The 12,180-nt window shown below is 42.1% G+C and overlaps 1 long non-coding RNA gene and 1 other non-coding gene across 3 annotated transcripts in view; both read right to left on the bottom strand.

Annotated features, from left to right (window-relative positions):
• LOC129143533 (uncharacterized) overlaps positions 1–11,962 on the bottom strand; it is a 68,732-nt gene extending 56,770 nt beyond the window's left edge. The window contains exons 1-3 of one of the 2 annotated variants that reach the window (XR_010154528.1): positions 11,818–11,962; positions 9,442–9,545; positions 8,121–8,488 (exon numbers count right to left, since the gene is read on the bottom strand). This is a non-coding gene — a long non-coding RNA (uncharacterized LOC129143533). Of the gene's footprint in view, positions 1–8,120; positions 8,489–9,441; positions 9,546–11,817 lie in introns of those variants that run through there. The other variant, XR_008547102.2, reaches the window with a different exon arrangement.
• MIR552 (microRNA mir-552) lies at positions 658–752 on the bottom strand. The gene has a single exon (NR_035902.1). It is a non-coding gene; the product is annotated as a microRNA mir-552 (primary transcript).
• Positions 11,963–12,180: the final 218 nt, after the last annotated feature.

The following is a 12,180-nucleotide window of genomic DNA, read 5'->3' as shown; positions in this document are numbered from 1 at the left end:
GTTCTCATGGTAGTGAATAAGTCTCACAAGGTCTGATGGTTTTATAAGGGGAAACCCCTTTCACTTGGTTCTCATTTCTCTCATATCTGCCACCATGTAAGATGTGCCTTTCACCTTCTGCCATGATTGTGAGGCCTCCCCAGCCATGTGAAACTGTAAGCCCATTAAACCTCTTTTCCTTTATAAACTACCCAGTCTCAGGTATGTCTTTATCAGCAGCATGAGAAGAGAACAATACAATAACATTTTAAAAACACTGGTACAATATCATAACCAGGTTATTGACATGATACAGCTCACCAATCTTACCCAGATTTCTCCAATTTACTTGTATCATTTGTGGTCTGTGTGTGCGTGTGTGTGTGTGTCCATCACTAAAGTCAAGACACCAGCCAGTCCATCACCATGAGGATCCTTCATGTTGTGCCTTTATAACCACCTCCCTCCACCTCACCACATTCTTAACCCTCAACAACCACTAATCCCTTCTCTATCTGTAACATTTGTCATTTCAAAATGTTATATAAATGTAATCATACATATGTAGCCTTTCGGCATTGACATATTTCACTCATAATAATTCCCCAAAGATTCATCCAAGTTGTTCGCAATCAATAGCTTGTTGCTTGTTTATTGCTGAGTAGTATTCCATCCTGTGTATATACCACAGTTTGTCTAACCAGTCACCTGTTGAAAGGCATCTTCAACCAACAGGCAAAAGGTTAAACAAACTGTGGTATATTTGAATGGTTAAACAAACTGTAGTATATTTGACTATTACAAATAAAGCTGCTGTGAACACTTGGCTATTGCAAATAAAGCTCCCCAGGTTTTTGTGTGGACATAAGTTTTTATTTCCCTGGGATAAACACCTGAGGGCGCTACTGCTGGGTCATAGGCATGCTGGGTTTTATAATTAGCTGCCCTCTGTTTTCTAGGCTAGATCTACAATTTTACATCCCATCAACAATATATGAACAAGCCTATTTCTCTACATCCTTGCCAATATTTGGTGTTCTCATTTTTTTTTATTTTAGCAATTCTCATAGATGCATAGTGATATGTTATCATGGTTTTAATGTGCATTACCCTTATGTTGAACACATTTCATGGATTTTTTTGCCATTTGAATAACTTACACTATGGAATATCTATTCATGTGTTTTGCCCATGTTCTAGTAGATTACTTGTTTTCTTTTTACCATTGAGTTTTGAGAGCTCTTATATAATCAAGATTCTAGTCCTTTTCAGGTGTGTGATTTGAAAATATCTTCTCCTACTCAGCAACTTGTCTATAGCTTGCTTTTTGACCCAAGATTATTGTCCTCAGTTTTATCTATGCAGATGGATTTTTTTGGTTTTGTTGCTATATCATTCTACTATTGTTTTGTATTTTGCTGTATCATTATACTATTGATGGACATTGCTTATTGTTCTGCTTTCACAAGCAATGTTACCATGGGCTTTCTTGATGTGTCCACTGCTGCACCTATATAAGTTCTCTAAGGTATAGACCTAGTAACATTTCTGGATCACAGGGTATGTGCATTATTAATGTTATTAGATAATGCTAAATTTATGCCAAAGAAATTTCATCACTTAGAACTGCCACCAGCAGTGTAAAAGTTCCTATTACTCCATGCCTTTGCTAGAACTTGATCTTATCAGACTTTTTTTCAATTTTAACAATGTAATGGGCATATAATGTTATCTGTTTTATTTGTATTTCCCAAGTTACAAATAATCATACAAATAAATACAAATAGTTCCTTTACTTCCCTGGTGAAACTGAACATTCAGTCTAGACATTCAGATTTCCTGTTTCATTAAGTGTCTATTTAAGTTACTTTGCCCATTTTTGTATTGAGTTGTGTATTAGTCTGTTTTCACACTGCTATAAAGATACTACCTGAGACTGAGTAATTTATAAAGAAAGGGGTTTAATGGACTCACAGGGAAAGCCTCAGGAAACTTATAATCATGGCAGAAGGCAAAAGGGAAACAAGGCACATCTTCAAAAGGCAGTAGGAGAGGGAGAGAGAAAGAAGGAGAAAGAGCCACTTATCAAACAACCAGATCTCATGAGAATTCACTCACTACCACGAGAACAGCACGGGGGAAACTGGCCCCCTTGATACAATCACCTCCCACCAGGTTCCTCCCTCTGTTGGCAGTGGCCGCTGCCATCATGCAGGCTGCAGCAGGGAGGCACCACCCCAGGGCTTCACACTCCGTGAGGCAGGCAGGAGCTGGTGACAAGTGGGAGCCCCACCCCTTTTGAGTTGGCAAGGTGGGAGTTCCCTAGGTGCAGCTGTGACCACCCTCCCAAGTGCAGGACCCAAGAGTCTCTGCAGTCTTCACTCTTGGGGGCCTCAGAAGTCCCCCCCAACCCCCTGGCCCCACAGGCTCGGGAGTGTCTGCTCCTGCTGCCTGGCCTCTCCACTCCTGGCACCCTACTCCAATCTTGGAGCCAGGTTGGGGCCCATCCTGGGCACTGGCACAGCCTGGCCAGGTGTGCACATGCTTGGGGCAGTGCTGACATGCCAGTACCCTGCTACCTCGGCCTCCTCCAGAATTTGGGCAAAATGAGCATGAGAGGAGAAACTGAGGGGGAGGGCTGAGGGTGGCTTGACACTGGCCTGCAGGTGCCTTTTGGTGCAAGCAGCCTGGGCACCATAGGCACCATGGATGGCAGCAGGAGGCAGACAGGCTCCTGGATTGAAGGGAGTGGATCCCCAGTAAGGCCCTACCTTTAGGCCAGGGATGGCCTGAAGGCTGGGGGCTGAGCAGTCAGTCCCGCAGATCAAAGTGGGGACTTGCAGTGCCTTTCAGGCCTGCCCATGGCCACCCATGGACCAACTGACACACACTTCCTCCCCTCTGACATCCGTAAAAGCCCTAGGCTCAGCTAAAGCAGGGTAGAGGATGGAGAGATGATGGGATGACCAACTTCAGAGAGGAGCTATCCTCTCTGCTGAGAGCTGGGAAGAAGACAGGAAGACCTGCCTGTAGAGAGGAACAACTTTCTCCAGAGCCTCCTCTCTGTTGAAAGCAGCAGATATCAGGATGACCGGCTGCAGAGAGGAGCTACCCTCTCCAGGGCCTCCTCTCTGTTGAAAGCAGCAGACATTGGGATGACCACCTGCAGAGAGGAACTACCATCTCCAGGGCCTCCTCTCTGTTGAGAGCTGAACGCCCGACAGGACAAGGATGACCAGCTGCAGAGAGGAGTTACCCTCTCTAGAGCCTCCTCTCTCTTGAGAGCTGAACCCTTAATGGGACAACCTGCCAGCAGAGAGGAGCCACAGACCCCAGGGCCTCCTCTCTGCTGAAAGCTGAACACTCAACGAGATGACCTGCCTGCAGAGAGGAGCTATCCACCGCAGGTCTCTTCTGAGCATTCTAACACTCAATAAACCTCCTCTTCATCGTGTTTACCCTCCACTTGTCTGTGTACCTCATTCTTCCTGGACACAGGACAAGAACTCAGCAAAGGTGCCACCAGCCACAGAAGTTTCTGGCCAATTGATACCCCAAAGATCCCTTAACACCTCGACACATAGGGATTACAATTCAGCTTACATTCAATATGAGATTTGGGTGGAGACACAGCCAAACCATATATCAGGTTGTCATTTTCTCATTGGCTTGTAGGAGGTTTTTTGTTTTTTGTTTTTAACATATTCTCAATGCTAATCTTTTCCACTTATTTGTGTTACAAATCTTTTCTTATAGCGTGTGGTTTTTCTTTTTACTTCTGTTAGAGTGTCTTTTGACAAACAAAAGTTTGTAACATAGTCACATTTTTCATACCTGTTTGTGTGGCTCCTACTTTTGGATTTTAAGAAATCCTTACCTATCCTGAGGTCATAAATGCACCCTGCCTCTCTATTTACAGTATTTAAGAACATAAACTCCCAAGCCAAACTGCCTAGGTTCAAATCCTAGTGATGAAACCTTGATCAACTTATTTAACCTCTTTGTGGCTCAATTTACTCAAATGCAAAGTGGAAACGGTATTAGTACCTACATCATATACATGTTCTGTTGGACTAAATAACCTCTGTTGAAAATAGTCTGGAACATAGTATTATGTGCTATCATCATAATCATCATCACCAAGCTTTAGAATATTGACATTTACATTTAAAGTTTTAGCAATCTAAAATTTATTTTTATATATGGTGTGAGGCATTATCCCAACATTTTTTATGGCAAATTATCAATTTACCCAATACAGTTTTGTAAATTGAGTCTTTCCTTACTGAACTGTAGTACCAACTCTGTCATAAATCAAGTTTCCCTTTGTATTAGGTATTAGGAGCTGTTCTGAGATTTCTATTTTCTTCCATTGGTCTGTCTATTCCTAAGACAGTGCCACTCTGTTTTAATTTCTATAGTGTTGTAATGCTTTTTGATAAACTAGTTCTCCACCCTCTTCTTCTTTAGCAGATTTTGACTATTCTTTACCCCTTATTCTTTCATACATATTTTAGAATCAGTTTTTCAGAATCTTTGATAAAGAAACCTATTGAATTCTAACTGAAATTGCATTGAATCTATGTTTGAATCAATTTGGAAAAAAAGAAATTTTTACATTATTGTCTTTCAATCTATGAACTCAGCCTTTTTCTTATTTATTTATTTATTTATTTATTTTTGGCAGAGTCTTGCTCTTGTTGCCCAGGCTGGAGTGCAATGGCACAATTTTGACTCACTGCAACTTTTGCCTCCTGGGTTCAAGCAATTCTCCTGCCTCAGCCTCCCAAGTAACTGGCATTACAGGCACCTGCCACTATGCCCAGCTAATTTTTGTATTTTTAGTAGAGATGTGGTTTCAGCATGTTGGCCAGGCTGGTCTTGAACTCCTGAACTCAGGTGATCCACCTGCCTTGGCCTCCCAAAGTGCTGGGATTACAGGATGAGCCACTGCACCCAGCCAGCCTACTATTACTTTATCATTTTTTAATGTTTTCAATATTTTTATATGTTCTCCATAAAGTTTTCATACATATTTTTTAGATTTACTCCTAGATATTTTATTGGAGGTACTGTAAATGGTATCTATTCTTTGCCTCTTATTTCTTCATATATATTTTAGAATCAGTTTTTCAGAATCTCTGAAAAAGAAACCTATTGAATTTTAACTGAAATTGCATCAAATCTATGTTTGAGTCAATTTGGGAAAACAGAAATTTTTAAAATTATTGCCTTTCAATCCGTGAAACTAGCCCACTATTATTTTATCACTTTCTAATGTTTTCAATAGTTTTTATATTTTCTCCATAAAGTTCCTGTACATATTTTTTTAGATTTACTCCTAGATATTTCATTTCATTGGAGGTACTGTAAATGGTATCTATTTTGAAGTAAAATTTGGACTGCTTATTGCTGATGTAGAAAATGCAGTTAACTTTTTGCACTGGTTTTATATCCAGAGACCTTTTATTAATTTAATAATGTATCTGCATATTCATGGAGGGTTTCTATGTTTATAAGCTAACATTTTAAAGTGATAACAATATGATTTTTCTTCGTGATCTGTATTTCCTCTGTGTGTTTGTGTGTGTGTGTTATTTGCCTTGTTTCATTGGCTAGGACCTTTAGCATATTGCTGAAGAGATGTGGTGATAGCAGACGGCTTTGTATTGTTTCTTATCTTAAAGGGAATGATTTTAGTGCTTCGCCTTTAAATAAGATATTTGGGGCTGGGCGCGGTGGCTCACACCTGTAATCCCAGCACTCTGGGAGCCCGAGGCGGGCGGATCACGAGGTCAGGAGATCAAGACCATCCTGGCTAACACAGTGAAACCCTGTCTCTACTAAAAATTACAGAAAATTAGCCGGGTGTAGTGGCGGGCGCCTGTAGTCCCAGCTACTCAGGAGGCTGAGGCAGGAGAATGGCGTGAACCTGGGAGGCGGAGCTTGCAGTGAGCTGAGATCGCGCCACTGCACTCCAGCCTGGGCAACAAAGCGAGACTCTGTCTCAAAAAAAAAAAAAAAAAAAAAAAAGATATTTGGTATAGGTTTTTTGTAAGTGTCCTTTATCAGGTGAGAACATTTTCTTCTATCCCTGGCTTACAAAGACTTCTTTAAAAGATCATAAGTGAATATTAAATTTTATTATATTTTTGTATCTATTAAAATGATTGATATGGTTTGGATTTATGTCCCCACTCAAATCTCGTGTCAAATCAGAGGAGAGGCCTGGTGGAAGACGATTGGATCATAGGTGCAAATTTCCTTCTTGCTGTTCTTGCGATAGTGAATGAGTTCTCACTAAAATGTGTGGCACTTCCCCCTTCGCGCGCTCTCTCTTCTGCCACCATGTGAACAAGGTTGCTTGCTTCCCCTTTGCCTTCTACCATGATTGTAAGTTTCCTGAGGCCTCTCAGTCACGCTTTCTGTTAACCCTGCAGGACTGTGAGTCAATTAAACCTCTTTTTTTTCATAAATTATCCAGTTTCAAGTAATTCTTTATAGCAGTGTGAAAACAGACTAATACAATGCTCACATTGCTTTTCTTCTTTATCTTGTTAGTGTAAGGAATCACATTGATTTTTTATGCTTTAATGTTTCCCCAATCTTACATGCCTTAGGTAAACTAGCTTATGGCATATTATCTCTTTTCTACATTGTAGGATTTTGTTTACCAACATTCGGTTTAGAATTATGTGTCAATGTTCTTAAGTAAAATTTGCCTGCAATTTTCTTCTCACACTATCATTGTCAAGATTTAGTGTTAAAATTATACTAGCTTTATAAAATGGGTTGGGGCATATTCGTATTTCCTCTTTATCTATATTATAGACTAGCTTGTGTAAGATTGAAAATATCTATCTCCTGAATGTTTGGTAAAACTCACAAGGCCTTTTCCCATTGTCTTGGCTATCAGCACTTGTCTTCCTTTTAGCTATGCAAATTTCTGCAGCTGGCTTGAATTCCTCCCCAGAAAATGGGTTTTTCTTTTCCATCACGTGGCCAAGCTGCAAACTTTCCAATATTTTATGTTCTGCTTCCCTTTTAAATATAAGTTCCAGTTTCATGTCACTTATTTGCCCACAAATATGGACATAGGCTGTTAGAAGTAGCCAGGCCACATCTTGAACACTTTGCTGCTTAGAAATTTCTTCCACTAGATACCCTAAATCATCACTCTCAAGCTCAAAGTTCCACAGATCCCTAGAGCAGGAGCACAACACAGCCAGGCTCTTTGCTGATAGTGATATGGGGAGGCCGCAGGAAATTTTCAATCATGGTGGAAGGTAAAGGGGAAAGCAGGCACATCTTACATGACCAGAGCAGGAGGAATAGAAAGATGGGGGAGGTGATACATACTTTTAAACAACCAGATCTTGTGAGAACTCTGTCATGAGAACAGCATTAGGGGAATGGTGCTAAACCTTTAGAAACGGTCCCCATGATCCAATCACCTCCCACCAGGCCCCACCTCCAGCATTGGGGGTTATATTTCAACATGAGATTTGGGTGGGGACAACGATCCAAACTCACTAAGTTACAGGTTTCTTGGGGGAGAAACTTCTACCTCACATTCCTCATCTGAAAAATCAGTCTAAGAGATCCTTCCTTGTATGATTTCTTGGAAGATTGAATGTGATAATGTATGTAAAAAAGCCAGGCACAGTGTCTGGCACATGCAAAGTATAAACAATAACATCCACAGTAATTTTTCACTGTTGTATCTTCAGTACCTAACCCAGTGCTCAACAAATATAATTTAAATAATAGATAAACTCTGTCTGTGAAAGCATTTGTAGTGTGTAAGCCCCCACACAGGTCAGACGTGTCATTTGTGTTGCTTTTGTTGTCACGTGTATAGTACGGCCCTTCCCCTCCCCTGGTTCTGACCCTGTGCTCTCCACTTTCTTCGCATTTGCCATTTGTGGCCTGCTGATCTATTTATAATCTCCCTCCTCCCTATAGTATGAGCACCTTAGGGGAAAGAACCAGCTGTGTCTTGTACATCTCTGTATTCTCCTTTCCAGCACAGTTCCTGACACACAGCAATCCTCAAAACATGGTGAAATATAGTAATAAAGGGTGAGCAAAAGGAGGGGGAAAAAACTATTCTTTTTTTTTTTTTTTTTTTTTTTTTTTTGCCACATGCCTAAGGAAATGTGAAGCAATTCTCCAAGCCCAAACATAAGAAATGTCAAAGTTCTAATCATCCCATGCTGTCTAATTTTACTTCTCTTCCATTCATCACATTTACCTGCAGAGCAACAGTGCAGGGCCCTGTACCCTGCTGGGTTCCCCAAGCATGAGACTTTACCCACCTTCAAGCCTGACACCCAGTGGTAAAAGTGGGGAATGCAGGCTACTTTTCCAAACCACTGCAAGGCACAAGGTCTCAAAATGCTTTACCACAGTCCCTCAGGTGTCGTCAAAGACCCATGGCGTCCCTCTCTACCTGGTCCCACTTTTCAAAGGGAGAGGGAGATTTGGGAAGCGCTGCGATATCAAAAAACTGGTAAGAAACAAAACAATGATTTGTGAATTGCACAATCACAAATGAGTGGATGAATTCTGTGGTATGTGGATTCTATCTCAATAAAGATTTTTTTTTATAAAAAATTTAAGTAAAAGAACCAAGGCGGCTATCATGATTCATCACCTAATTGATCTGGTGGATTTTTACTATAAATATATTTTTAATAGTGATTTTGGTGATCTTTAATAACATACTCAGTAAGCAACCCTTAGTGCTATATAAAAACAAACATTTGCAGATTGCACAGCATTTGTCTGTTTAAAAAAAAAAAGACAAAAAACAAAACAAGAACTTTGATTTTTTTAATCTGTTTATAGCCCATCAGGGGGCCCTGTGTGGGCCAAGGACCATGCCTGGAAAATCCTCAGCCTGAGTACCTAGAAAGATCTTAAGTGTCTCTAAGTACATAGCCAGAGTTTGAGTGTCTCTAAGTATTGTGGAAAGAGTTTGAATGTCACACAGGGAAAGATGACCTCAGCTCTACCTTCTCATCTAGATAATTCATAAGAATCATTGTGACAAAGTGAGGAAAATTGCCGTTAATTATTATTGAACATTTCCTACTGGTCAGGAAAGGTAAGGTAAAGGACTGCCTGGAGCCTTACACATATTATTTAATTATCATGCCGCCACCATGACCTGGACACTATTGGTATTTCTTCTTTAACGTGAAGGAAACAGAGGCTTATTTGTTCAAAGTCACACAATCAGTAGTGGCAGAAGCTGATCTGACTTGCCTCAGCCGCACCCTGCCTTCCGGCACATCCATTTGATATCAAATTTATGGTGGAGTTGCGCCATTTTCCTTCATGCCCGCTTTATAGTACATGAGGGTATACTGTATAATTAATGTACATAGGCTCATTTTCTAGAACTCAGCACTTGTTTTCTTGTTTTAAGATTATTGTCAAGGTTTATGGTTATTGTACCTTGACTTTATGTTCCGATGTTGCTTATATCTGTGGTTATCTGAGAGTCCTGCCGAGGAAGCATGCCTCTCTTTACCGAAAACTCATCACAGGAGTGGCATCACCTGGAAAGAACAGCCATCAAAATATGGGGTGAGCCATGATTAGCTCTGCCAGAGGAAAGGAGAGACTTGGGAAACTTAGGGCTTGGAATCACAGGAATGCAGCAAGGAGTGGGCCAAGCAGGGTGGGTCTGATCAGAAAGGCTTTATATGACAGGCCAAAGGGCCTGCCTGGACTTTATCCTACAAACAAGGGATTTTTTATAGAGGGGAGTACCATAACTAGATCTGTGTTTTGAAAACATCCATCTAGACTGGGTGCAGTGGCTCATGCCTATAGTCCCAGCACTTTGGGAGGCCAAAGCAGAAGGATCTTTTGAGGCCAGGAGTTTGAGACCAGCCTGGGCAACATAGGGAGATCCTGTCTCTAAAAAAAATAATTTTAAAAAATTAGCCAGGCATGGTAGTACATGTGTGTAGTCCCAGCTCCTTGGGAAGCTGAAGTAGGAGGATTGCTTGAGCCTAGGAGCTCAAGGTTGCAGTGACCTGTGATGGTGCCACTGCACTCCAGCCTGGGTGACAGAGAAAGACCCTGTGTCTAAAAATAATTAATAGTAACAATAAAAGCACCCATCTTGTTTCAGGACTGGCCAGGAACTACCCTGAGGAGGGGACCGCTCTGGGTGCTGGAGTCTGACAGGCTAAAACATGTCCATAATCAGGTTTAATCATGGCTCAGGAAAGTGTCTCTGACCCAGCACTGTCCGAGATATCGTCTCTCTTGCCCCCTGTCCTGCTTCTCCAGCTAATCCTCCTCTGTGTCCCATGCTGGCCCACACTAGCTCACATCAGCCAAGACACCCCAGGTCTGAATCCTGGCTCTGGCCTCCCCAGCTGTACACCTGTGGCCAGTTTTCTCTAGTTTTCTCTGTGCCTAGTGTCTTCATCTGCACAAGGAGACAACGACAGAACATACCTCATGTGATTGCTGTGAGGACTGACATGAGCAGGTGTCCAGGAAGCCCTTAGAAGGGAGCCTGGCACAAGGTAAGCATGATATCAACTTTTGCTCTGATCCCAATTACTCAGACCAGACAGCCTAGAATCACTGCTGATACAAATTCTCAGACTTCCTACCAGCTCTTGATCAAAGATTGGACTTTCAGATGAAGACTTCACCCCTGGTATTTCTGTAGCTCTCTTTCCATTTATTCTTCCTGCTACTGAAAGGTGTTCATGTAAATGCCAGGACTATACCTCTGCTCAGATTTCTGCACTTAAATCTGTGCCGCTGTCTGGAAACTCCTGGGGATACCTTCCTCTGACTTATTGTCTCTTTATGCTGCAGAAGGAGAGAACTTGGAAGGCTTCTAAGCTTGCAGTGGAAAGAGAACAACTTCCTTCCTAACCAAGAGGCTTCTCAGAAGCCAGCCATTCTATGCTACTTCTCTGATATCTCTGGTGTCAGCAGTCCCTCCCAAAACCTTGGCATGTTGATTAAAAGAAAGCAAAAACCCTGTCCCTCTACAGCTTCACCGGATGGCTGCTTTTTAACTGCTTCCTGCCCACTTTTGGATGAGTCACCCGGGCCCCCCAGCTGCTCCCTTCTCTGCACTCAGGCTCCTTCCAATCAGAGAGCAGTTGCCAAGGGAACCACAGGTACCAGTCTCTCTCCGTACCCTGAATCAAGGCCTAATCTACATTGAAAGAAATTTCCATTCCGGAGCTCAGCAGATTTCAACATTTTACAACCTGCTTCAACCCTGGTTGCAGTCACTTCTTCCTTAAAGGGGCCAGTCTTCCTCCACAGTAGTTAAAACCTGTTCTTTTGCCTGAGACATTCACGGTGCAACTGAGATTTGCTTATAGGATTAATTTGGTTAATTAATCTTACTGAGATGTGAATGATAGAGTAGAAAGACAATAAAACCTGTTGGGCAGAGTCATTGCAAGGTTTGAACGAGATAATGTAGGTAAAGTGCTTGGCACAGTGTAGGAACTCAATAAAAACCCGTTCTGAGGGTGAGTGAAGACAGCTCAATGGAAGTGCTGCTAACAGGGAAAGACAGAGGGGAGCAGAGGAAGTGTTTGGGGCTCAGGCTGGGGATGCCTCTCCAATAATGCCATTTACAGGCCAGCCACTCTGCCTACCAGCAAGAAGATCCTCCCATCCCCTGATCCTTCAGAGTCTGGATTAAATGGTTTCCTAGGAGGAACGAGAACAAGCCCTAACCACAGTAGCCTTCCCAGAACTCTCATCTGGAAATGGCATTGTGTCTAATTAATTTGTAAGTGGATTCAACTGGGCTTCCAACAAGTAAGAGCCCTTTCTTACCTTCAGGGTCCTCCATGTTACCACCTGGCGGAGACTGCTTCCTCAGCTCTTACCCGCTGTCCATAGTGATCCAACTGCCTTCTATACACTCTACAACCACAGGAGGCTGGGAAGGCATGCTGCGTGCATAGAGACTGAAGGCTTCAAGAGCAAGCAGCCCAACCAGCCAGGAAGAAGCTTTATCTCCTTTTATGACCTAGCCTTGGAAGTCACAGACAGGCAGCTCTGCAGTTTACTCTTACCTGTGTACACAGTCACAAAAGCCACTCAATTTCAAGAGGAGGGGACACAGACCTCATCTCTAAGTGAGAGTGGTGTAAAGGTCACTTCAAAGTACTATGAACTAGGTGGCTGAAACAAACA

This window comes from Pan troglodytes, chromosome 1 (genome assembly GCF_028858775.2).
Source record: "Pan troglodytes isolate AG18354 chromosome 1, NHGRI_mPanTro3-v2.0_pri, whole genome shotgun sequence".
Lineage (NCBI taxonomy): Eukaryota > Metazoa > Chordata > Mammalia > Primates > Hominidae > Pan > Pan troglodytes.
Note: the sequence above shows the minus strand (reverse complement) of the source record. Positions and strands in the feature narration are given on the sequence as shown.